This window comes from Microcebus murinus, chromosome 15 (assembly GCF_040939455.1).
Source record: "Microcebus murinus isolate Inina chromosome 15, M.murinus_Inina_mat1.0, whole genome shotgun sequence".
NCBI classification, from domain to species: domain Eukaryota; kingdom Metazoa; phylum Chordata; class Mammalia; order Primates; family Cheirogaleidae; genus Microcebus; species Microcebus murinus.
The window spans coordinates 31,388,363-31,398,447 of NC_134118.1; the positions used below are offsets into that span (position 1 = coordinate 31,388,363).

The 10,085-nt window shown below is 35.6% G+C and overlaps 1 protein-coding gene across 12 annotated transcripts in view; it reads right to left on the reverse strand.

Annotated features, from left to right (window-relative positions):
- Positions 1–10,085, reverse strand: part of RAPGEF2 (Rap guanine nucleotide exchange factor 2) — a 241,484-nt gene that overhangs the window by 118,370 nt on the left and 113,029 nt on the right. The window contains exon 1 of one of the 12 annotated variants that reach the window (XM_012735615.3): positions 3,979–6,666. The exons of 9 other annotated variants lie outside the window; for them this stretch is intronic. The gene's annotated coding sequence lies outside the window, so the exon portion shown is untranslated. Of the gene's footprint in view, positions 1–2,775; positions 3,941–3,978; positions 6,667–10,085 lie in introns of those variants that run through there. 2 more of the 12 variants (XM_020280138.2, XM_076010557.1) reach the window with 2 other exon arrangements.

The following is a 10,085-nucleotide window of genomic DNA, read 5'->3' on the forward strand; positions in this document are numbered from 1 at the left end:
TCCCTAATCTGGAAATCCAAAATCCAAAATGCTCCAGTGAAGACTTTCTTTGAGCATCACATCAGTGTTCAAAAGACTTTGAATTTTGAAGCATTTTGGATTTCAGATTTCTGGACTAGGGATACACAGCCTATATTTTAAACCAGAGTTCTGAAAAGAACTCTGATTTAAAATTATAACTATATTTTTCTTTCACTCAGCATTAATCTCATTTTTTCTTTACCTATGGCCATATATTTGAGGTTCTTCCTCCCTCTTTTTATATATATATATATATATATATACACACACACACACACAAAACAGATATTCCTCACATATAGTATCTATGTGAGAAACTTTTTTTCCAAATTTAAGTTCGCATATAAATTATACGTAAGAGATTATATATTAAATATTATTTATATAACATATAACTGCTAACAAAATATGTGAAATATATATATTAATATACATCCATGTGTCACTTAACAATGGAAATACATTCTGAGCAATGCATTGTGAGGCAATTTTGTTGTGTGAAAATCACAGAACATAATTACACAAAACTATATGGTATAGCCTACTGCATACCCAAGCTATATAGTATAACCTATTGCTCCTCCACTACAAATCTGTACAGCTGTGGTCCCCAATTCCCAGGTCTGTGGCCTGTTAGGAACCAGGCTGCACAGGAAGAGGTGAGCAGTGGGTGAGTGGGTGGGCAAGCTAGAGAAGCTTCATCTGTATTTGTAGCCAATTCTCATCTCTCGCATCACTGCATAAGCTCCACCTCTTGTCAGATCAACAGCAGCATTAGATTCTCATAGTAGCCTGAATGAACCCTACTGTAAACTGCGCATGCGAGGAATCTAAGTTGCACACCCTTTATGAGCTGAGGCTGCGATGCTAGCACTGCGGAGCAGCTGCAAATACAGGTTATCATTAGCAGAGAGGTCTGACTGCACAATAAATGTAATGTGCTTGAATCATTCTGAAACCATCCCTCCCTGCCCCATCCCAGTCCGTGGAAAAATTGTCTTCTAGGAAACTGCTCCCCGGTACCAAAAAGGTTGGGGACTGCTGCTCTACAGCATGTTACTATAGTGAATACTATAGCAATCACATTACAACACGGTGGTAAGTATTTGTGTATCTAAACATAGAAAAAGTACAGTAAAAATACAGTACTATAATCTTATCAGACCGCCATTGTATATGTTATGCAGTACATAACTATATATTGCATATAATACATTATATATTAGTTCTCACATATATCATTTTGCTACTTGCTCCTCTTTCAAACATTCACTGGACACATAACAGGAAATTACCAATATAAATTCAGTAACCAATATAAAACTTATTTTTAAAAAAACTCATTAAATATGGTATCTATTCTTAACTAGTTTATATTCTATGGAAGATGAGTATACAAACAGCTGTAAGCCAATGACAAGTGGAAGTCCGAGTTTCATTGAGAGGTGGATTCTCAATGGCTAGGCTCACTCACTAGCTAGTTGAGTGAAAAAGACAAATCAGCATTTGTAATTCAGAAGGCAATTCAAATTCAGCAAAATTACAAATGGCCATTCAAGAGCTTTAGAGTTACCCTGGAATAGTCAAAAGATTTGAATGTCAAATCTATAAAGACCAAATCTCTTTAGGCAGCTACTGCCAGAACTTCAACTAACAGGGCATCTGGTTCTTTGAAATGGCACTAATACCACATACCAAGATAAACAAAAGTATTTTAAATTTTTGAACTCCCTCATTTTTAAAGATATATAGCTTATTTTTTAACTTTGAATTAATATATCTTTAAAAAGTCATCCCAGTCTTGTAATAGTTTCAGTCTGTGTGTGTATGTATATTGTATATCAGACACAAATGTTAACACATATACATGAACAGCTATTTTCAAAAACAAGAAAGATGTAGATTAACGGTTATTAATGAGTCTTGGCCTGAATATTTAAAACCGTGTTAGCCCCTTCTAACTAGATAACCATCCTTTGACAAGAGGTCATATAGCAGAAGCAGGGTGGTGGGAGGGAGAATTTCCCCTCCCTCCCCTTAAAACATGGTGTATATGTTTTAAGAATGCTGATAATCTTCTGGTTCTACACAGTATGAAAATTTAATTACTATAGTCTATTTTAAACCTTTTTAAATTGTTCTCTATAAAAACACTACACAGCTTGGCTTTCAGCTATTCAATCTCAATGTAATTTCAGAATGTCCTTATGATCTTATATCAAACAACCACAAGATGACAACTCATAGTAATGCAGGTTCACTTTTGGTCATCTATTGGTTCTCTGCCATATTAAAAAAAAAAAAATTAAGCACACTAGCAAATGATTAATGAAAAGACCACTTGCAGCATTAAAAAACAGATTATTCCTATTTTCTTTTTCTTTTTTAGTGACAGTTATTTTAGAATGAGGATTATTCCTAAATGCTATCACTCCCTCAGTGTGACTAACTAAGGAACAGTTAGTCCAAAACAGTTTAACAATCCAGACTTTCATTCCTGTTAAATTTTTTACTTAAGTTTTTGAACAGAACAATTTACAAATTAAGAATTAAAAATGGCTCCTAAAATTGAAATAAACTACATATTTTTACCCATGGAAAGGACTTTGTAATATCGAAAATAATGAGGACAAAAAATTACTAATTAATCTTCCACATAATGTAAAATAGAAAAAAATTGTAATAGCCTGCTAAACTTCCCTTCAAGTTCAAGACTCACAACCAACACGAACGTTTGACAATATAAAGTCTTACCTAGTTTTCGTAAATACCCACAGGTAATGAAACACTTGACAGGGTGTTGCAGGTGCTGTAAGGCCGAACTGTCCTAAGTTTCTGTGACCACATTTTCTCCACCCAAGATGAGTCAAGAGTACTTTCTACTGGTATGAGTTTTCCAGGAAAGGCTGTTGCTGAGCACAGAAGCCTCTTCTATCAGTGTCCCTAATCTTGCCCTTTGTAAGGGCCTCCACATGCTTGTACGTCAGAACTTCCCACTGGAATGCAGTTTCTCAGGACTGGAATGTAAACTTATTCATGTCAGGCTATACCCAGCAAGGGAATACACAGCAATCAAGCTGAGATTCTAATGCTGGGCAATCCTAATTTAAAAGGTGATTAAAAATGTAATACTCTAAGATATCAATTTTTCACACTATGATTTTTCCAGAAAATCACAGGCAGTTACTAAATTTCATTTTTCTTCCAAAAAATATTTTAAGTAACTGTCTGGACTGATGCACCTAAACCAAAACCAATTTATTTGTTTAGGACTTAGAAAAATTGATTCATGTAACATCATTGTCTTTAGACAGCAGAGTAGCAATTAAATGGGGGGAGGGGAGGGGGTATCTACCAAGTAACTGCTGATGCCATCAATTCCATTCTCAAAATTTAGCAAATGTGCAGGAATAAATTTTAATAGAAGTATAAAAGAAAAATGGGTTGAAAGACTTATTGTAAGAATACATTTAATCTGTTTAAAATATTTTAACTTCACTCATTCATTCATTTAACCAGAAAAAGGTAACAGTTCTTTAAAACAAAATCATACACTCACCAAGTATACATATATACATGTATGTGTATAAATTACAAACTGTTTCTAAAGCTTTGATCGGCTTTAATAATCAGCTTTAACTGGCTCACATTTCAGAAGTATTTGGAAAACTAAACATACACTTAAGTATTGCTAAATTTCTTTCAAAGTTCATTTAGAAATATTCTAATAAGCAACACCCCGCACATATTAACAGAGGTTTGCTTCTCTTGGCAGTGAATCTCAACATTTAACCTTTGCTTATAAAAATATAGCACAAGAAAAAAATGACAAGTGGAGGCCTCATGGCTGCATTCCCCCTCCACACAATTTGTTGTCTGTTTAACTATGGAAGTATTAAACATTTGATGTTTTGCTATTAACATTTTGATTCCTTTTTTTAAAAAAAAAAATCTAACCTGCACTGTCTTCAATATCTTTGAAGCACCGGTAACAGCAATAGTGCTGCCACCTTCCACAGGAGCTCTGCTCTCTGCAGCACTGAGCACTCCCATTTCCCTGTGTGTTTTCTCCCGGGTAGCCCGTGTGGCTCTAGCTCCCGCCCAGAGCCAACATTCCTTCTGAAGGCTAATTTCCTGCTTTGATGACCCACCCACCTCTCCCGGCTGCAGATATGTGTTACGCATGTTGTATGGGCGCTCTTTCCGCATACCAGCCTCATGACCTCAGCGGCTGCCTGACAGACGCTCTTTATCAATTGCTATTAATTCATTATCCACTCCCTTGTAAGTCAAGGACAAGTAGGGAAATCTGTAATGTCTGCTCCGGGTCTCCAAGGTCAAATGCTTAGTTTTGCTCCCAGTGCAATTTTGTTATTAAAATTTACCCAAGCTGTCCTACAAACTAGTTGCTCTCCACCAAAGGGATGCTGAACTGTATATCTGGCCTGAGAGATTATCAGGGAAAAGACTAGAATAAATTTAAATCAACACAGCATGGGAAAAGTTAGAAGGCTGCTTTCGCTCTTGTTTTTTCCCTTCAAGAGGAGAAAAAAACGGTGGCTCTTACCTCAGCTGTGTTGGGGTGACGAGAGCAAGCAGTTTTTCTCTCTTGCCACAATCTAAACCAGTAAAGATCAGTGGTGTGATGACTACACTTTGGTAGTGTCTATGCCCTCGTGACCAAACTGCTGGAGAACAGCTCAGCTAAATTGATCTGCTGCTATCAGTCTACACAGTGGCACAAACAGGTCTCTGCTGATCACAGTGCTTTGTACACAGATGGCAGCTGATCAGCTTGTAAGAAAGTTATGGTCCAGAACAGCTCTTCCCTTCAGCATGTAGACATATACCCATCTGAAATGCCTTTGTTAGAGATGTTCACCATTTCATTGTGCAAAATGTACACGTTGAACTGACAAGGAAGCTTAGCTCCAACACCTTATCTTCAAGTGACCTAATTTTTATAAAATTCATTAAAGAAGCAAAATAAACAATTACATTATTTAGAAATAATCAAACAGATCTATTTATGAATAACTTACTGAGAAAAATGGCAGATGAATTAATGAATGATTCAGATTGCCCCTAAGCCAGTAAGAAGCTGAACCGATCTCAAGAATCAAACAAGAACTCAAGAATGGCAACCAAACATCTGATAGTAACATTTAAAGGCTTATATAAATGGCATCAAAACCTAGCCCCCAGCCTCCCCTAAAATCTGGCATATACCATAAGAAAAGTTGAAATAATAGCCATGTCTTTGTAATATTGAACCTAACCAAAAAATTCAGGTCACATGAAAAATACTATATTCATAATTCTTGGAAGTCAAAAGAAAACATTTCCAAGAAAGGAAAAGCATCAACTCATACATATATATATAATGTCTTCCAAAGATATCCAGTAATAAAATGCAAATTTATTTAATTCATCTTTATTAAATGTGGATTTTTCACATGAGCCACATTTGTTTTGTAGGTAAAAGACTGCTCCTTCCAATTCTACCAATAACTAACACTGGCAATATGTTTAACCTCTGTTTCAGAGCTTCCCTTTATAGACTGAAGTAGTAAAAACCTATTGCTTATCATCAAAAAATAAAATACTTAGCAATAAATTTAATAAAGGATGTACAAGATCTCTATGCTAAAAACTACCAGAGAGAATTTAATCTTACAAAGAAAAATTCTAGAAGACTTAAATGGAGAGAGTACATGGCTAGGAAAGCTCAATATTGTTAAGATGGTAACCTTAAATCGGTCTATATAGATTCAGTGCAATTACAGCCAAATCCTAACAAACTTTCTTCTTTTTCTTTTTTTTTTTTCTGAGATGGAGTCTCACTATATCACCCACGCTATTCTAAAACTTCTGGGCCAAGGTGATCCTCCTGTCTCAGCCTCCCAAGTAGCTGGGACTACACGTGCATGCCACCGTGCTCAGCCCCTAACAAGCATTTTTTGACACTGACAAGCTGATTTCAAAATTTACATGAAAAGGCAAAGACAAAGGAAAAACACAATTTTGCTCAAGAACAAATTTTGGAATTTATACTACATGATTTCAAAAGTTACTATCAGGCTATACAAATAAAGACAGGGTGGGGCTGGTGTAGGAACCAGTGAGAAATGGGACAGAAGAGAGATTCCAGAAGTAGGTCTGAACAAATTTTTTATAATTAAATATTTTATGCAAATATTTTCACAATTAAATCACTGATTTTTAACAACGTATCAAGGCAATTTGATGGATAAAACACATTCTTTTCAGTGAAATGTCCTAGAACAACAGAATATCTGTATGGAAAAAATATAAACCTCAATCTGTAACTCACATCACACACAAAAAATAAATCAAAATGGATTGCAGACCTAAACGGAAGAGCTAAAACAATTAAATTTCTATAAGAAAAACATGAGAAAACCTTTATGACATCAGGTTAAGGTTTCTTAAGAAAAAAAACATAGGCTGGGCGCAGTGGCTCACGCCTGTAATCCTAGCACTCTGGGAGGCCAAGGCAGGCGGATGGCTCAAGGTCAGGAGTTCGAAACCAGCCTGAGCAAGAGCGAGACCCCCGTCTCTACTATAAATAGAAAGAAATTAATTGGCCAACTGATATATATAGAAAAAAATCAGCCGGGCATGGTGGCACATGCCTGTAGTCCCAGCTACTTGGGAGGCTGAGGCAGGAGGATCGCTTGAGCCTAGGAGTTTGAGGTTGCTGTGAGCTAGGCTGACGCCACGGCACTCTAGCCTGGGCAACACAGTGAGACTCTGTCTCAAAAAAAAAACAAAAAACACTAAAAGTACAAAGTATAAAAGAAAATGTTGACAAAATGAATTTCATCAAGAATAAAAGCCTTAGTTCTTAGAAAGATATAGGTAAGGCAAGCCAGAGATTAAGAGAAAATCTTTGCAAAATATATCCAACAAAAGAATTGAATCTGTTAATAGAATAAAGAGTGCTAACAACTCAAAAATAAGGTAGACACTCCAATTTTTTCTGATGGGCAAAAGATCTGAACTGACACTTCGCCAAAGATATATGAATGGCTACTGAGCACATGGAACAATTATCAACATTAGTCTTCAGAGAAATGCAAGATAAAACCACAGTGAGAATACCACCATATACCTACTAGAATGGCTAGGATGAAAAAGACAGATAATACCAAGTGGTGGAGAAGATGTGAAGCAAAGAGAAATCTCATAAACTGCTAGCATGAATGCAAAATGTTACAGCCACTATGGAAAACAGTTCCTTACAGTACCTTGTTTACAAAATTCAGTGAGATTTATGAAATCTGGCACCCACTTTATATAAGGATTAACAACATACTGCACAGCTTGCTATAGCAGAGCATCAGATAATCCTGCACTGGGATGGGAAGTAAAGCAAAATTTCAAAGTTGTCAAAGTCTGTCCCGGTGACCTTCTGACATAGCTGTTAAGTATCTCTCTTTTCTTCTGCATTCTCCCTATTTATCCAATCCTTCGCCAACCTTACCCTGTATCTCCAACTTTTTCAGGTGATCCAATGCCCAGGTTATCCCTTTATATCTCCTGTAGCTCCCACCTGTTTGGCAACACCTTAACTTAACATGACTAACATCAAATATCTTCATTTCAACCCTGATAATCACCCACCTCATCCCTTCCAGATTTAGTTACAGCCGTCAAAGACATCACTGTACATGCATTCCAAGTTCAATGCACTGGAACCGTGTTTTACTCCTTCTGCCTTATCTGTAACCTTCAGTCACTAATTCCATCAATTAGCCTTTCTCAATTACTCTCATCACACATGACTCACCAACTTCTATTTCCAAGGAAACCTAGTCAGGCCCTCAGCCATGGCACACTGAAACTCCTGTCTCTGGTCTCAACTTTATCAAATCTTCCAAGGATCCTCTCATTCTACTGCTCTACCTTCAGTTGTTACACATACATCTGCTACCAAGTCATTAGTCCAGCCTCTCAGCTGGAATCTGACTACCCACCTACTTGTAAGCTTTTAAAACAAAAGTCTAAGGTTCAACAAAGAAGCAGCGAACCAAACCAAAACAAAAACCCTCTAGGGTCTGGGACTCAGTATTTTACCCCACCCTAAGCCAGGTGAATCTAGTGACTAGCCTGGTTTGAAAATCTCTACCTTGGCAATTGCTTTTCACAGTCTTGCCATAGACATGCCATCTTCTGACTATCTTTACTGCCAAACACAAGGACTCTAATGTCTTTTCTCCGTATTGTCCCACTAGCACATTCTTTGGAAAGTCAAAATTCAGACTTCTTGTGCTAGAGCAGTAATCAGGCAGCTCTCCTCTACTATATTTGAAAGACTGTAATAACTTTATATTCTGACCTAGATTATCAATGAAAAAAATCTGTTTTAGCCAAACTGATGCTTCCATACACAAAATTAATGATATATAAAGGTGTTTAAAAGATCACTTAAATGGGTTAATGGTTACAACCTGGAATACCTATTTCACAGACAACTCTTAGTCTGTGTTTCCAAAATTATATAGTAAAATTAAAATTTAAGATTTAGGTGATAAAGTGGTAAACTGAAATGGTCTTAAGAATCTGAATAATAATTATTAGACTATGTAAATTATCATGGCAAGAAATGAAGGGAACACTCATATACGTATATGACTGAAATCCTCCTATATATATATGATTTACACTAATGAAATGAAATACACCTAATTTGAGGTTTTTCTATGTATATAACTGAATTATTTGAATACTTAAAATGATTGTTTTCCAAATTTACCTTAATGAACCATAAACTAGTAAAACACAGTAAAGTGTTTGACAAAGTTTGAACTTTGCCCTAATTTTTAAAATTATCTGAAAATATTTAAGAAATACCAAAGCTATCTTAACGAAATTACACACTAACACCCTAAGCAGTTTACGGCTATAAAATATGATAAAGGTAAACCATCAACAAAAGGTAAGGTAAAAATTATCCTGAAATATCTGACTTTAAAAAAGTAGGTAGGCCGGGCGCTGTGGCTCACGCCTGTAATCCTAGCTCTTGGGAGGCCGAGGCGGGCGGATTGCTCAAGGTCAGGAGTTCAAAACCAGCCTGAGCAAGAGCGAGACCCCGTCTCTACTATAAATAGAAAGAAATTAATTGGCCAACTGATATATATATATAAAAAAAAAAATTAGCCGGGCATAGTGGCGCATGCCTGTAGTCCCAGCTACTCGGGAGGCTGAGGCAGAAGGATCACTGGAGCCCAGGAGTTTGAGGTTGCTGTGAGCTAGGCTGACGCCACGGCACTCACTCTAGCCTGGACAACAAAGCGAGACTCTGTCTCAAAAAAAAAAAAAAAAAAAAAAAAAAAAAGTAGGTAAAAGTATAATGAAAAAAATGGAGTTAATATTTATGTAGTTCTATCATTACATAAACATTCAATGCCAGAAATTCTATTTTATATTTAATTGCAAAACTATGTAAGTCCTACATTAAGCCATAAATGTGTGGTAAAAGAAACAGCTAACAATATAAGTACTTTTAATATTTCTAACTCACAGTTCAATATTTTAACTGGTAATAAATATTAAGCAGATAGTTTTAAAACCCATATGTATTTAAATTCTTAATATTAAAAAAGCAATAATATACATATCTAAGTTATTACTTTACTTATTTTAACTAATACTCTCAAACAATTTGTAATACATGGAAAAAACTAAGTTCAGTACATGATATAGAATAAACTCACTTTCTTTAACATTTGAATATATGATTTTGCTGTTTTAATATATATAATTCAATTTGTAATAAAATAAAATAGGTCTCTGAACTATGATTAAACAGAATTTTTTTATTTTAATAAAGACAATCCAATTTCCCTGAGTATAATTTGCTTCATACAGCAATTCCTCTTTTAACAATATTCTTACTTTTGTTATTTTCTGTTAGTGTCCCCGCTACAGAAAGTATGCTTCCTTAAACAAAAACAAATTTAGTTGCTATATATTTTAAGATATACCTTGAATTCATACAAGTAGAACAGTAATTTACACAACCCTCCATTCCTCTTCCA